Source organism: Salvelinus sp. IW2-2015, linkage group LG17, assembly GCF_002910315.2.
Source record: "Salvelinus sp. IW2-2015 linkage group LG17, ASM291031v2, whole genome shotgun sequence".
Classification (NCBI taxonomy): domain Eukaryota; kingdom Metazoa; phylum Chordata; class Actinopteri; order Salmoniformes; family Salmonidae; genus Salvelinus; species Salvelinus sp. IW2-2015.
The window spans coordinates 8437424-8455207 of record NC_036857.1 but is presented as its reverse complement, the minus strand read 5'-3'; the positions used below and the strand labels follow the sequence as shown (position 1 = coordinate 8455207).

Here is a 17784-nt window from a genome sequence, read left to right as displayed (position 1 = left end):
ACAGACAGACAGACAGACAGACAGACAGACACAGACAGCAGACAGACAGACAGACAGACAGACAGACAGACAGACAGACAGACAGACAGACAGACAGACAGACAGACAGACAGACAGACAGACAGACAGACAGACAGACAGACAAAAAAAAGACAGACAGACAGACAGACAGACAGACAGACAGACAGACAGACAGACAGACAGACAGACAGACAGACAGACAGACAGACAGACAGACAGACAGACAGACAGACAGACAGACAGACAGACAGACAGACAGACAGACAGACAGACAGACAGACAGACAGACAGACAGACAGACAGACAGACAGACAGACAGACAGACAGACAGACAGACAGACAGCAGACAGGAAGAGACAGACAGACAGACAGACAGACAGACAGACAGACAGACAGACAGACAGACAGACAGACAGACAGACAGACAGACAGACAGACAGACAGACAGACAGACAGACAGACAGACAGACAGACAGACAGACAGACAGACAGACAGACAGACAGACAGACAGACAGACAGACAGACAGACAGACAGACAGACAGACAGACAGACAGACAGACAGACAGACAGAAAAAGAAAAAGACAAAAGACAGACAGACAGAGACAGACAGACAGACAGACAGACAGACAGACAGACAGACAGACAGACAGACAGACAGACAGACAGACAGACAGACAGACAGACAGACCAGACAGACAGACAGACAGACAGACAGACAGACAGACAGACAGACAGACAGACAGACAGAAGACAGACAGACAGACAGACAGACAGACAGACAGACAGACAGACAGACAGACAGACAGACAGACAGAGACAGACAGACAGACAGACAGACAGACAGACAGACAGACAGACAGACAGACAGACAGACAGACAGACAGACAGACAGACAGACAGACAGACAGACAGACAGACAGACAGACAGACAGACAGACAGACAGACAGACAGACAGACAGACAGACAGAAGACAGACAGACAGACAGACAGGACAGAGAGAGAGACAGATGCAATCTACACAAATGCAGCAGTGAAAATCTGGGCCCACGTCAAAGCCAGTTAGCACAGTCAGCTGTTCAGTTTCACAATGGGCCCAGAGAGAGGAGAGGGCAGCACACGGCACAGTGACGCACACTACAGCAACACTGACACATTCACACAGCAACAATTTATTTCACCTTTATTTAACCAGGTAGGCTAGTTGAGAACAAGTTCTCATTTGCAACTGCGACCTGGCCAAGATAAACATAGCAATTTGACACATACAACAACACAGAGTTACACATGGAATAAACAAACATACAGTCAATAATACAGTAGAACAAAAGAAAACAAAAAGCCTATATACAGTGAGTGCAAATGAGGTAAGATAAGGGAGTTAAGGCATAAATAGGCCATGGTGGCGAAGTAATTACAATATAGCAATTAAACACTTGTCTGTTTGAAAAAGCTAGCCTTAGCTTTCCTAACTGCTATGTATATTTGTTCCTAACTTCCCTGAACAGTTGCATATCACAGTGGCTATTCGATGCTAATGCAGAACGCCACAGGATGTTTTTGTGCTGGTCAAGGGCAGACAGGTCTGGAGTGAACCAAGTACTATATCTATCCTAGTTTTTAAATGAATGGGGCATGCTATCTGTTCACATTCACACAGCCACACTGACACATTCACACAGCCACACTGACACATTCACACAGCCACACTGACACATTCACACAGCCACACTGACACATTCCCACAGCAACCCTGACATTCCCACAGCAACACAGTGTGTATTTTTTGTTGAGGAAGAGGTGGAATTTTTATCTGGTCTTCACGGTGGCAACGGACCCCCCCGTCTCCCAACACAAAAACCTACAAATATAAGCGAATATGAAAAAATCTTGAGTTTCCGCATTTTCTGATAATTGACGTTACAGAATAAAATAAAAATTATATTATTTTTTTCAAGAAATTATAAAACAGTTTGACAAACCTGCTTGTAAGCTTTGAAATTATATTAAACTCAACCGTGAATATTTTCCAGTGATGAAGATATGGACGTCTCATAGTATGGTGGAGTATGAAAAATGGGTCAACTTTTGAGTACCTTTACCTTTTGAAAGTTTTTGCACTTCTACAATGGAAAAATATGTATTGAAGGTTTTGTTCAAATCAAAAAGGGTGCGGTCAAAAAGTGATTGATTTCCAATGGATTTACCCTATTACAAAATCCAATGAAATGTGCGCATCACTCGCCAGATGGACCGTTGAGTGACATGACAGTACTGCTCTGTTCTATCCTGGTCTGACCCTGACCCTCAGAGCAGGTGCTGCTGCAATCACAGAAAGGGACTTGGTAAACTAGAGGCTACAGCCAACACATGATACATCCACTACGGCACAAATCATTCACATAGGCCTATACGACACACACCCACACACACACGCACGCACGCACGCACGCACGCACGCACGCACGCACACACACACACACACACCTGTCTCTTATACACATCTAGATACACACACACACACACGTGACCTGTGCCCTAACTGCAGGTCAGTCCATTCATTGGCCATGTCAGTCTTCCTGTTGCTGATACCATTGTCTCCACATGGCCAACTAAATCCAGATGGAGAGATGGAGTCAGCTCAGCCTTGCTTACCAGGCAGACAGGCATTCCATGCCATCTCACTGTAAGCCTGGTTCAAATCTAATAAATAAATTCACTTAAAAAAAGAAACAATGATAGGATCACTGCTGGTTATGTAAGTTTGACTTGTCGTCAACCGTTACTCAGACTGTTAACCGTGACAGCCCCGGCTCCATGACCATGATACTGTATGTGGACTCAATGGCTATCTGCATTGACACTTTTAACACTAACTCTTTTGAATCATAACATACGCTGCTGCTACTGTTTATTATCTATCCTGTCACTTTATCCCTACCTGTATGTACATATCTACCTCAATTACCTTGTACTGCTGCACATCGACTCGGTACTGGTACACTGTATATATAGTCAAGTTATCATGACTCATTGTCTATTTATTCCTTGTGTTATTATTTTCAATTTTTTTATTTGTTGGGAAGGGCCCGTAAGTAAGCATTTCACTGTTAGTCTACACCAGTTGTTTATGAAGAGTGTAACAAATACAATTTGATTGATTTGATTTGGCAGCAATATTGTGTCTACTATTTAGAGTGTTCCGTTAATTGAATTAAAATGTCCATCCTAACCCAGTTAGGCTAAGTAGTTCAGCTGTCTTTTGGTTGGTCAATCTGGACCCATAGTTGTTGCACTGAGGCACACATACTGTTGGTCATTGTTGAACCTATAGATTCAATCCAAAGAAATCCCAGTAGCCTTAAACAGGCTCATACAGTTCACATGGAACAGGCTGCTCTTTGTTCTGCTTAGAGCAACACAGAGCCCTATCTCTGGCCTTTGTGCCCTGTTTCTTTCACTGACAGACACACACACACACACACACACACACACACACACACACACACACACCTGTCTCTTATACACATCTAGATGTGTATAAGAGACAGGACAGTACATGTTTGCATCAATGACACGCACACAGACACACACACAAATCAATAAAAGAGGAATTAGGCCAGAGAGTTCAGCAGCAATGCTGTTCAGAGAGATAGACAGACAGGGAGTGATAGAGTGTGTGTGGGTGGGTGCTCTCTGACTGATAATGGAGCACATCTCATTCTGCAGCCCCATGACAGCACAGGAAGCATGAACAATCGTTATTGTATCTGTTTATGTTGTCTGTGTGTGTGGGGGGGTCGGTGGAGAAGGTCAGAGAGAGAGCAGCAGAGAGAGAGCAGGAGATAAAGAGAAAGCAGAAAATAGAGAGAGCGAGGTAAGAGAAAGGAACAGTTGAGACCGTCAGTTTTGACACTGAGGGGATGCCTCACACAAGCTGCAGAAAGTGTGATAAGTGCTATGAGTGTATGTGTGTGGTGTGTGTGTTTGTGTGTCTCAGCAGGATTAAAAGCAGCCAATAGACCAGAGAGTGTTCTAGCTACACTGGGTTTAACCTGAGAGCTTAGAGCTGATACAGTGCCTTCAGAAAGTACTCACACGCCTGGGCTTTTTCCACATTGTGTTGTGTTACAGCCTGAATTTAAAATGAAGTTTAGATTTTGTGTCACTGGCTTACTTACACACAATACCCCATAATGTCAAAGTGGAATTATGTTTTTACAAATTAAATAAAAATGAAAAGCTGAAATGTCTTGAGTCAATAACTATTCAACCTCTTTGTTATGGCAAGCCTAAATAAGTTCAGGAGTAAAAAATGTGCCTAACAAGTCACATAATATGTTGCATGGACTCACTCTGTGTGCAATAATAGTGTTTAATAGGATTTTTGAATGACTACCTCATCTCTGTAACCAACACATACAATTATCTGTAAGTTCCCTCAGTCGAGCAGGAATTTCATAAACAGATTCAACCACAAAGACCAGGGAGGTTTTTCAATGCCTCGCAAAGAAGTGCACCTATTGGAGAAAAACACACAAAAAACAGACATTGAATATCCCTTTGAGCATGGTGAAGTTATTAATTTATTAATTACACCCAGTCACTAAAAATATATAGGTGTCCTTTCTAACTCAGTTGCCGGAGAGGATAGATCAACAACATTGTCGAGCTTCCAAGATGGCTTAGCAGTTCAGACGTCATTTCTGTTTCGTATTGTCGTGTCCTGTATATATATATATTTACACCTTTCTTCGCATATCTTTTATATATTTTATTATCCAAGAACTCAACTACAAAAGCTTTCCTGCAAAAGCTTTCCTGCAACCCGCTTCACCAATTACAAAAAAGTATTATTTACCTCAAATCTGAAAATCCACCGTGGAAGCTAGCCAGGGGCTAATTCAGAAGCTAGCCAGAAAGCTAACCAGAAGCTATCCGATAGCTAGCCAGAAGCTAATCTGTAGCTGCCCAGAAATTAGCCGGTCTGCTGGCTAGCGTTGGTGTTTCAGCTGCCCACGTTTTGTGGTCATCAGCTATTCCTTTAGCTCGATAATCTACCGGCACTCTTTGTGCAACGCGACTCGGACCGGAGCATTCCGGGACTTTTTCTCTCAGTTTCCCCGGATTTCAGCGCAGGCTCTGGACATTTGCAGCTAGCTAGCTGCAAACCGTGTGACTATTGGCTTACGTCGATCCCGGAGCAAACTCAAATCATTCCGGAGATAGCCAGCTGAGGAGTTCCATCAGCCATTCCTGTGGCTACAGTCACCTATCCGGACCGTTTTTTGTTTGTTTTGTTGTTGCTGCAGATACGGAGCCCCACGGGCCTTCACGACTGACTGCCGACGTTATCTGCCCGAGGGAGTTATCCAACTGGCACCTCCGTCCCGACGTTACCTGAACGCTCATCTGGGGCCCGCTAACCGTTAGCTGTCTTATCGGCTGCTATCTGAATAAGTATATCGGACAATTATTATTATTCTTTTTTTTTCTTTTCTTTTTTCTTGGGTCTACATATATCTATTTTGCCAATTTGGATTGATCCCTCTACCACACGGAACCCCACTAACCTACCGACGGAAACGCACGAGGTATCTACAAATAGACTTCCATACTATGCTATCTTGCTACCGATAGCCATCTACCCGGCCAGCTGTCTGGATCGCCGTGACCCCAACCAACCTCTACTCACTGGACCCTTATTGATCACTCGATTAAGCATGCCTCTCCTTAATGTAAATATGCCTTGTCCATTGCTGTTCTGGTTAGTGTTTATTGGCTTATTTCACTGTAGAGCTCTAGCCTGCTCACTATACCATATCCAACCTCACAGTTCCACCCCACATATGCGATGACATCACCTGGTTTCAATGATGTTTCTAGAGACAATATCTCTCTCATCATCACTCAATACCTAGGTTTACCTCCACTGTATTCACATCCTACCATACCTTATGTTGTACATTATTCCTTTAAGCTATTTTATCGCCCCAAAAACTTCCTTTTACTCTCTGCTCTAGAAGTTCTAGACGACCAATTCTCATAGCTTTTAGCCGTACCTTTTCCTACTCCTCCTCTGTTCTCTGGTGATGTAGAGGTGAATCCAGGCCTGCAGTACCTAGCTCACTCCTATTCCCAGGCGCTCTCTTTTGATGATTTCTGTAACCGTATAGCCTTGGCTTCATGCATGTTAACATTAGAAGCCTCCTCCTAAGTTTGTTTTGTTCACTGCTTTAGCACACTCTGCCAACCCGGATGTTTTAGCCGTGTCTGAATCCTGGCTAGAAAGACCACCAAAATGTCTGACATTTTCATCCCAACTACAAGATTTTCAGACAAGATAGAACGGCCAAAGGGGGCGGTGTTGCAATACTATTGCAAAGATTGCCTGCAGAGTTCTGTTTACTATCCAGGTCTGTTCCCAAACAATTTGAACTTCTACTTTTAAAAATCCACTCTCTAAAAACAAGTCTCTCACCGTTGCCGCCTGCTATAGACCACCTCTGCCCCAGCTGTGCTCTGGACACTATATGTGAACTGATTGCCCCCATCTATCTTCAGAGCTCGTGCTGCTAGGCGACTCTAAATTTTAACATGCTTAACACCCCAACCACCCTACAATCTAGCTTGAATGCCCTCAATCTCACACAAATTATCAATGAACCTACACAGGTACCACCCCAATTCCGTAAACACGGGTACCCTCATAGATATCATCCTAACAAACTTGCCCTCAAATACACCTCTGCTGTTTTCAACCAAGATCTCAGCGATCACTGCCTCATTGCCTGCACCGTAATGGGTCAGCGGTCAAACGACCTCCACTCATCACTGTCAAACCTCCCTGAAACACTTCAGCGAGCAGGCCTTTCTAAACGACCTGGCCGAGGTATCCTGGAAGGATATTGATCTCATCCCGTCAGTAGAGGATGCCTGGACATTTTTTTAAAATGTCTTCCTCACCATCTTGAATAAGCATGCCCCATTCAAGAAATTTAGAACCAGGAACAGATATAGCCCTTGGTTCTCTCCTGACCTGACTGCCCTTAACCAACAAAAACATCCTATGGCGTTCTGCATTAGCATCAACAGCCCCGTGATATGCAACTTTCAGGGAAGCTAGAAACCAGTATACACAGGCAGTTAGAAAAGCCAAGGCTAGCTTTTTCAAGCGAAATTTGCTTCCTGCAACACAATTCAAAAAAGTTCTGGGACACTGTAAAGTCCATGGAGAATAAGAACACCTCCTCCCAGCTTCCAACTGCTCTGAAGATAGGAAACACTGTCACACCGACAAATCCACTATAATTGAGGAATTTCAATAACAACTAAGCATTTTTCTTAGCGGCTGGCCATGCTTTTCCACCTGGCTACCCTACACGCGGGGACAACAAGCACTGCTCCTCCCCTCTGCTACTCGCCCAAGCCTTCCCATTTCTCTTTCTCCAAATACATCACTAGTGTTCTAAAAGTAGCTTGTCAAAATCGTGGGCTTTCTTTACAAAAATGTCAGTCTCGGCGCCCATCCCACCTTATCTGGACCCTCTTCTTTCTAACTAATCTTCTTGCTAAATTGTTGCCACCCCTTTTACTACACGCCTTTTCAACCTCTCTTTCCGTGTCGTCTGTTCTAGATTCCCCAAGATTGGAAAGCAGCTGCGGTTATCCACTCCTCTTCAAAGGGGTGGTACACATCTCCTGACCCTAACAAGCTACAGGCCTATCTATCTCTATCCTACCCTGCCTTTCTAAGGTCTTCGCGAAAGCAAGTCAACAAACAGATTACCGACCATTTCGAATCCACCTACCTCTCCGCTCTGCACACTGGTTCCAGAGCGTGTCTTCGCGCGTCATCTTCTCAGCTCCCGTCTCACTCAGCACCAGGTATTAAGACGTCATAATCAACGATTGCATCATAGACCGCCTCATTCATGATAGGAAACATACTGTGCAGCGTGAGTTCATTGATCCTGGCCTAAGGCTGTTACTCTGTCAATCACCACATCCTCATCGGCAGACTCGACAGCCTTTGGTTTCTCTAATGATTGCCTCGCCTGGTTCACCAACTACTTCTCTGATTGAGTTCAGTGTGTCAAATCGGAGGTTCTGTTGCCGGGCCTCTGGCAGCTCTCCATGGGGGTGCCACAGGTTCAATTCGTTGGACCGACTCTCTCTCTTGTGTATACATCAATGATGTCGCTCTTGCTGCTGGTGATTCTCTGATCCACCTCTACGCAGGCGCACTTATTCTGTATATTTCGGCCCTTCTTTTGATCACTGTGTAAACCCCTGTCAGGCGAGCTTCATGCCATGAGCCCGTCCTTCCTTGTCCATCCATCCTCCGTTCTCTTACAATACAATGTAAAACTAATGCATGCTCTTCAACCGATCGCTGCTGCACTGCCCGCCTGTCCAACATCACTACTCTGCACGGCCTATCTAAGAATATGTGTACAACTACAACTACCTACCGTTCCCTGGTACGATCTTCTAAGTAACTCTTATACCATTCCTAAGCTGCTCATAATAACAATCTCCAATCCAAGTTAATATAGAGTTAGTGCCAGCTCCGTATGCCGCCCAAAGCATCCTTTAGCGTCATCTGACACTAAACAAATCTAACTCGCTAAATAAATGTGAGCGCTATCGTGACCATACTCGACTTCTGGTGTCGATTCAACTCAGTAACTCTACCCACATAAGGAGCCGATACAGTACCTAAATTGGACTCTCGATCAAAGCCTCTACTGCAACTTTGACCATTGCGCATCTCAGGTTATTCGCCAAGACTCAAATTATAATCAGAGTGCTCGGGCACAAGGATATACTACCCACCACTGCGCACCTGCCTACTACTCTCGTGTGGCTAGCGCCCTCGCTTCTATCGGCCCAAACCCAGCGGCTTATCTCAGTATCACAAGAACCACGTAGTACAAGTCCCCCCATCTATCTCAGCTCAGCTGCTCACATAGCAACACCTACCTGTAGCACGCGCTCAGCAGGTTTATCTCTCTGGTCACCCCCAAAACCAATTCTTCTTTGGCCGCCTCTCCTTCCAGTTCTCTGGAGACTGCCAATGACTGGAACGAACTACAAAAATCTCTGAAACTGGAAAACACTTATCTCCCTCACTAGCTTTAAGCACCAGCTGTCAGAGCAGCTCATAGATTACTGCACCTGTACATAGCCCACTATAATTTAGCCCAAACAACTACCTCTTTACCTACTGTATTTATTTATTTATTTTGCTCCTTTGCACCCAATTATTTCTGTCTCTACTTTGTGCTTTCTTCCACTGCAAACAAACCATTCCTGTTTTTATTTTTATTTTACTTGCTGTGTGTGTATATTACTTCGGCACACAGTGCTTTATATTTTTATTATTTATACATATATTTGTTTGCCTTCACCTCCCTTATTCACCTCATGCTCACATTGTATATAGACTTATTTTTTTTCACTGTATACATGCGACTATATGTTTGTTTACTCCATGTGTAACTATGTGTTGTTGTATGTGTCGAACTGCTTGTGCTTTATCTTGGCCAGGTCCAATTGTAAATGAGAACTGTTTGTTGTTCTACAATTTGCCTACCTGGTTATAATAAAGTTAAAAATAAATAAATAAATAAAAAAATAAAATTGTAGTTACTCCACAATACTAACCTAATTGACAGACCTAACTGTACAGAAAATAAATATTCTAAAACATAACATCCTGTTTGAAACAAGGCACTAAGTAACAGTGCAAAAAAAGAAATTAACTTTATGTCCAAAAAAAGTGTTCTGTTTGGGGCAAATGCAACAATCAATGAGCACCACCCCTATATATTTTCAAGCATGGTGGTAACCACAGTTGGAAGTCGGAAATTTACATACACCTTAGCACAATACATTTAAACTCAGTTTTTCCAATTCCTGACATTTAATCCCAGTAAACATTTCCTGTCTTAGGTCAGTTAGGATCACCACTTATTTTAAGAATGTGAAATGTCAGAATAATAATAGAGAGAATTACTTATTTCAGCTTTTATTTATTTCATCACATTCCCAGTGGGTCAGAAGTTTACATACACTCAATTACTATTGGTAGCATTGCCTTTAAATTGTTTAACTTGGGTCAAACGTTTCGGGTAGCCTTCCACAAGCTTCCCACAATAAGTTGGGTGAATTTTGGCCCATTCCTCCTAACAGAGCTGTGGTGTAACGTAGTGCAGGTTGGTAGGACTCCTTGCTCGCACACGGAGAGATGGACAGAACTTTTTCAGTTCTGTCCACAAATTGTCTATATGATTGAGGTCAGGGCTTTGTGATGGCCACTCCAATACCTTGACTTTGTTGTCCTTAAGCCAATTTGACACAACTTTGGAAGTATGCTTGGGGTCATTGTCCATTTGGAAGACCCATTTGTGACCAAGCTTTAACTTCCTGACTGATGTCGAGATGTTGCTTCAAGATATTCACATAATTTTCCTCCTCATGATGCCATCCATTTTGTGAAGTGAGCACAGTCCCTCCTGCAGCAAAGCACACCCCACAACATGATGCTGCCACCCCTGTCTTCACGGTTGGGATGGTGTTCTTCGGCTTGCAAGCCTCCCCCTTATCCTCCAAAACATAACGATGGTCTATTATGGCCAAACAGTTCTATATTTGTGTTTCATCACACCAGAGGACATTTTCCAAAAAGTACCATCATTGTCCCCATGTGCAGCTGCAAACGTAGTCTGGCTTTTTTTATTTGGCGGTTTTGGAGACGTGGCTTCGTTGCGCTTTCTGAGACAGCCTTTGAGGTTATTCGATATAGAGGATCTTTGTGTTGAACTGAGGGAGAGATAGAGTAAGGATGACTATATAGGTAGTCCTGTTTCCTCCAGCATTTTCACCAAGGTTGCACTGTGGTGTTTGATTGTGTCGTGGAGAGTGAATATTAGCCACTACTCTTCTGGCATCTCAAAGTACTGTTCCACCGTCTCCGACATGCGGTTCTCCTTCCTGCAGCGGCTATAGATATGGCTCGTGATTCGGTCTTCTAACCTAGATTCTTAATCTTGGCAGCTGGTGTTTAAAGTAGTTATACACTGCTACTGTAACTATTATGTTTGTCGCAGTGAATAGTGAGGATGGTTTCAGGGGTACTATATACAGGGCGTTTGGTTAATTGCTGCCCATAGCGGAACTGAAATTTTATCTCAGTTGTGGAGGTCTTACACATATAGTGGGTTTTTCTCTCTGTGTTCCTGTGGAGACTTGACTTTCTTTATTCGCATTTTCTTTCCCCCACTGTATGGTCACCAGCAAAAGAGGCACTCAGACGCTCCTGAGTATAGGTCTTATGCTTTGATGGAAATTTTCACAACTTTTAACATCCACAGGTTACACCTCCAATTGACTAAATTGGACTGATCATTGTTGTGCACCTTGTTGACAAGAAGATCTGTCTAAAGCCATGACATCATTTTCGGGAATTTTCCAAGCTGTTTAAAGGCACAGTCAACTTAATGTATGTAAACTTCTGACCCACTGGAATTGTGATACAGTGAATTATAAGTGAAATAATCTGTCTGTAAACAATTGTTGGAAAAATTACTTGTGTCATGCACAAAGTAGATGTCCTAACCGACTTGCCAAAACTATAGTTTGTTAACAAGACATTTGTGGAGTGGTTGAAAAACTAGTTTTAATGACTCCAACCTAAGTGTATGTAAACTTCCGACTTCAACTGTATATATATATGTATATGTATGTATGTATATATGTATATGTATATATAGGCTACTTCCACTTTAGTCCAATCTACCATAGACCAAACGAACCGAGCATAAGCATGGCTGGTTTGCCGGCAGCCTTCACAGCCTTGACGGGACTAAAATTAGAGGTGCCAAGCTGCTCTGTGGCCTTTTCAGACAGCGCAACACAGCACTGTGGGAAGGTGTGACAGAGAAACATAGTTATGTTCTGTTCCAACCAGATGAATCTGTTTCCTCTCAGAGACCAGTGGCCACTTCCTCTCCAGCTCAACCAGACACTGCTGCTCCAGGCCAGGGCCTTTGGCTAGGGAAGACAGAAAAATCACTCTGGGAATGACGCAAGCCCATGGAAATTCAACTGGACCCAAGTGAATTGTAGTGATCAATTAAGAATATGTGGAAAAAAGTTACCTTTAAAAAAAAATAAAGTAGTAGGCCTACGTTAGTTAGAAAACGATCTATACCGCCATATTGTTTGTCACGATCCTGTCACATTAGTGGTCATATTTCGAACTGAAAGAGAAAAAGAATGGTCACACAATAAATCTAATTCAGTCAGCCTTCATTACCTGAACTAAAGATATGAAACCACATAAGCATCCAGAAACCACAAGCCAAAGCCAAGAGTTCCACAGTGACACCTCAAACAACAACACTACCTCTGCCCACCATTCATAACAACCCAGTCAAAACAGTCTCTTCTCTTCCCCCATCCATTCATCGCTATCAAAACACTGAACGTTGTTCTCTTTACAAGCATTTCACTGCACCCGCAATAACATCTGCTAAATATGTGTATGTGAACAATAAAATTTGATTTGCTTTGAGTCCAACAGCAATCTGTCTACCTGTATGTACTCAAACAATAACTTCCTCTATCACAGTTACTTACCAGTGTCTAATAATACCATAATACATTAATGCCAATGTTAACATTCTTATCCTGTATCTAAACAACACAAGCGCTTATGTTGTGTGGGAGGCAGGCTCTGTTTACAAATGCTCCATTCATTTGGCCAGGTGACAGTCTGAGTAAATAAATACAACACTCTGAAGGCGTTTCACACTCACATAAACAGGCAGAGTCCATGGTCAGATCAGATCATGGGTCCTCAGTCTAACGCGGGCAACCACACAGCAGGCAGAGCATCACAGAAACAGAGAGAGAGCAGCTTCACAGCCTGCTCACAATCACAGCAGCTCCAGACCAGGCAGGCACAACGTGAACAGAGCAGAGCGGAGGGGAGCCAGGTGGTGAGAGGCAAGCTGTCTCTCTCTCTCTCTCTCTCTCTTGTGCTCTAAGAAACAGGCTAGTGATGCCACCCACTTGTTTCATGGTTGTGTCCAACGAAAAAATTACATTAGCTATTTAAAAGACAAAAATACACTCTATGGTAGACAACAATTGGTAGGTGTCATGGGTTGTAGCTCTCTGGGCCATCCATGGCATGCACATAACCACAGATATACTATGAAGGATGATGCATCATTGAGAGCATCCTGTCGGGCTGTATCACCGCCTGGTATGGCAACTGCACCGTGTGCAACCGCAGGGCTCTCCAGAGATGGTGCGGTCTGCCCAACGCATCACTGTGGGCACACTGTCTGCCCTCCAGGACATCAACAGCACACAATGTCACAGGAAGGCCAAGAAGATCATCAAGGACTTCAGCCACCTGAGCCATGGCCGGTTCACCCCGCTATCATGCAGAAGGCGAGGTCAATGTAGGTGTATCAAAGCTGGGACCCAGAGACTGAAAAACAGCTTCTATCTCAAGGCCATCAGACAGTTAGATAGCCATCACTAGCCGGTCTCCACCCTGTAAGCTGCCCTGAACTTAGTCACCGTCACTAGCCGGCTACCACCCGGTTACTCAACCCTACACCTTAGAGGCTGCTGCCCTGTATACATACACATGGACAACTGGTCACTTTAATACTGTTTTACCCATTTCATATGTATATACTGTATTCTAGTCAAGGCCATCCTATTCAACTATTGCTGTACATATACTATTCTATCCACGTATTCTTCAGATATACTACATATTCTATCCACATACTGTCCATAATGTCTATACATCCCATCACACACACATATACATATACAGTATATATATATATACACACACAGTACCAGTCAAAAGTTTGGACACACAAGGCATTATTTTCAACTAACTCTGCAACTCTTCCAACTATTGACATTTTTCACAACTGCCACCAGTTTGATGCCAAAACATTGAAAAGAAATAAGTACTGATATAGTAAAATAAATACAAAATATATTTCATGCTGAAACCCTCATTCTAAACATCAATCGTATTCACTAAGTTGATGGTTTATATTTAGGATAATGTTTTACAGCTTTGTTGTTCTATATACAGTACCAGTCAAAAGTTTGGACACACCTACTCATTCAAGGGTTTTTCTTTATTTGCACTATTTTCTACATTGTAGAATAATAGTGAAGACATCAAAACTATGAAATAACACATTTGAAATCATGTAGTATTCCAAAAAGTGTTAAACAAATCAAAATATATTTTATATTTGAGATTCTTCAAAGTAGCCACCCTTTGCCTTGATGACAGTGTTGCACACTCTTGGGATTCTCTCAACCAGCTTCACCTGGAATTATTTTCCAACAGTCTTGAAGGAGTTTCCACATATGCTGAGCACTTGTTGGCTGCTTTTTCTTCACTCTGCGGACTCATTAGACCAAAGGACAGATTTCCAAACCCTCTCAATTGGGTTGAGGTCAGGTGATTGTGGAGACCAGGTCATCTGATGCAGCAATCATTCTCCTTCTTGGTCAAATAGCCCTTACACAGCCCGGAGGTGTGTTTTGGGTGATTGTCCAGTTGAAAACAAATGACAGTCCTACTAAGCGCACTCTCTGAGAAGCATTTACAGTGGGGAGAACAAGTATTTGATACACTGCCGATTTTGCAGGTTTTCCTACTTACAAAGCATGTAGAGGTCTGTAATTTTTATCATAGGTACACTTCAACTATGCAGAGACGGAATCTAAAACAAAAAATCCAGAAAATCACATTGTATGATTTTTAAGTAATTAATTTGCATTTTATTGCATGACATAAGTATTTGATACATCAGAAAAGCAGAACTTAATATTTGGTACAGAAACTTTGTTTGCAATTACAGAGATCATACGTTTCCTGTAGTTCTTGACTAGGTTTGCACACACTGCAGCAGGGATTTTGGCCCACTCCCCTACAGATCTTCTCCCAGATCCTTCAGGTTTCGGGGCTGTCGCTGGGCAATACGGACTTTCAGCTCCCCTCCAAAGATATTTCTATTGGTTCAGGTCTGGAACTGGCTAGGCCACCCAGGACCTTGAATGCTTCTTACAGCCACTCCTTAGTTGCCATGGCTGTGTGTTTCGGGTCATTGTCATGCTGGAAGACCCAGCCACGACCCATCTTCAATGCTCTTACTGAGGGAAGGAGGTTGTTGGCCAAGATCTCGCGATAATGGCCCCATCCATCCTCCCCTCAAATCGGTGCAGTCGTCCTGTCCCCTTTGCAGAAAAGCATCCCCAAAGAATGATGTTTCCACCCTCCATGCTTCACGGTTGGGATGTGTGTCTTGGGGTTGTACTCATCCTTCTTCTTCCTCCAAACACGGAGAGTGGAGTTTAGACCAAAAGCTTTATTTTTGTTCTCATCAGACACATGACCTTCTCCCATTCCTCCTCTGGATCATCCAGAGTCATTGGCAAACTTCAGACGGACTGGACATGCGATGCTTGAGCAGGGGGACCTTGCGTGCGCTGCAGGATTTTAATCCATGACGGCGTAGTGTTTACTAATGGTTTCTTTGGAGACTGTGCCCAGCTCTCTTCAGGTCATTGACCAGGTCCTGCGTGTAGTTCTGGGCTGATCCCTCACCTTCCTCATGATCATTGATGCCCCCACGAGTGAGATCTTGCATGGAGCCCCAGGCCGAGGGTGATTGACCGTCATCTTGAACTTCTTCCATTTTCAATAATGCCATGCCAACAGTTGTGTGCCTTCTCACCAAGCTGCTTGCCTATTTGCCTGTAGCCCATCCCAGCCTTGGCAGGTCTACAATTTTGCCCTGATGTCCTTACACAGCTCTCTGTCTGCCATTGTGAGCAGTTGGAGTCTGTTTGATTGAGTGTGTGGACAGGTGTCTTTTATACAGATAACGAGTTCAAACAGGTGCAGTTAATACAGCTAATGATTGGAGAACAGGAGGGCTTCTTAGAAGAACTAACAAGAGTCTAGTGATGTAAGCCGGAATTCTTACTGGTTGGTAGGTGATCAAATACTTATGTCATGGAATAAAATGCAAATTAATTACTTAAAAGTCATACAATGTGATTTTCTGGATTTTTGATTTTTAGATTCCGTCTCTCACAGTTGAAGTGTACCTATGATAAAAATTACAGACCTCTACATGCTTTGTAAGTAGGAAAACCTGCAAAATCGGCAGTGTATCAAATACTTGTTCTCCCCACTGTATTTGGGCTGCAATCTGAGGTGCAGTTAATTGCAGATTTCTGAGGCTGGTAACTCTAATGAACTTATCCTCTGCAGCACAGGTAACTCTGGGTCTTCCTTTCCTGTGGCGGTACTCATGATAGCCAGTTTCATCATAGCGCTTGATGGTTTTTGGGACTGCACTTGAAGAAACTTTCAAAATTCTTGAAATTTTCCCGGATTGACGGACTTTCATGTCTTAAAGTGATGATAGACTGTCGTTTCTCTTTGCTTATTTCAGCTGTTCTTGCAATAATATGGACTTAGTCTTTTACCAAATAGGGCTATCTTTTGTATACACCCCTACCTTGTCACAACACAACTGATTGGCTCAAACATTAAGAAGGAAAAAGATTCCACAAATTAACTTTTAACAAGGTACACCTGTTAATTGAAACACATTCCAGGTGACTACCTCATGAAGCTGGTTGAGAGAATGTCAAGAGTGTGCAAAGCTGTCATCAAGGCAAAGGGGGGCTATTTTGAGGCATTTAAATTAACAGGTATGCCTTGTTAAAAGTTAATTTGTGGAATGTATTTTATTTATTTATTTCTTAATGCGTTTGAGACAAACCAGCAAAACAGCAAATTATCACAGAAATAAAAGATGCTTGCAGTGTTTTTAATATGTTAAGCTACTAACACATTAAAGCAGATATTACAGTGTATAAGTTACACTATTGGCCAAACAAATGTCTGTAACATAGCACAGATGGAGATAAAAATCTAGGGTTCCTTCATGATATATGGTAAACAAGCAACTTGCTTCGTTGACATGACAGTGAAACGTTACAGTATTAGAAGTGTAACAAATGTACAACATCAACATGTGGCTGAATGATAGCCTACGAATGGATTGTATTGAAACAATATAAGTTTATAACGTAGCGAGCTAGAATAGTGAGGGACAATCTGCATCACTGAAACAGACACAGGTTGACAGCGCTTGAAGTCCTGTTTGATTGTGTCATTATAAACCAAGACTTATGAAACATGGTTTTGCAAAAGAAACAACTGTTACGTCTAAAATAGCCGTAGTATTGCACCATAACAGATTCAATAACTGTCACACTATACACATTTACATTACGTTTAGAGATGATAACTTTAGCAGTAAATTGACACTTACATGGAAGATGAAAAAAACTGCTACAGTCAACACACGTCCAACCACAACGCAACGCCACCCCTCCTCTCTGCGCTCTCCCATGCTGACGTCGGAATAATAGGACGTACAGCAGCAGAGGGCACGGGCGGACCAAACCATTTGGTTCGTTTAGGGGAGCTCCCTGCAAAATATCCTCAATTGAATATAGTCTAAACACGCTTCAATAATTTATATAGGCTACTCGAGCTATCTTGTTAATTGAAACAAATACATTCTTTAGAATTTTGTGCAGGATTTGTAATGATTGTATTCATAATCTAATATAAACTTTTTATTCAACTTGATTATTACAGAGGAACTCGATTTTATTGATGT

At 42.8% G+C, this 17784-nt stretch overlaps 1 protein-coding gene across 1 annotated transcript in view; it reads right to left on the bottom strand.

Annotated features, from left to right (window-relative positions):
- The window catches only part of LOC111976573 (transmembrane and coiled-coil domains protein 1), a 96654-nt gene extending 79144 nt beyond the window's left edge, over positions 1-17510 (bottom strand). Inside the window, exon 1 of the mRNA XM_024005507.2 lies at positions 17431-17510. The gene's annotated coding sequence lies outside the window, so the exon portion shown is untranslated. The remainder of the gene's footprint in view (positions 1-17430) is intronic.
- Positions 17511-17784: the final 274 nt, after the last annotated feature.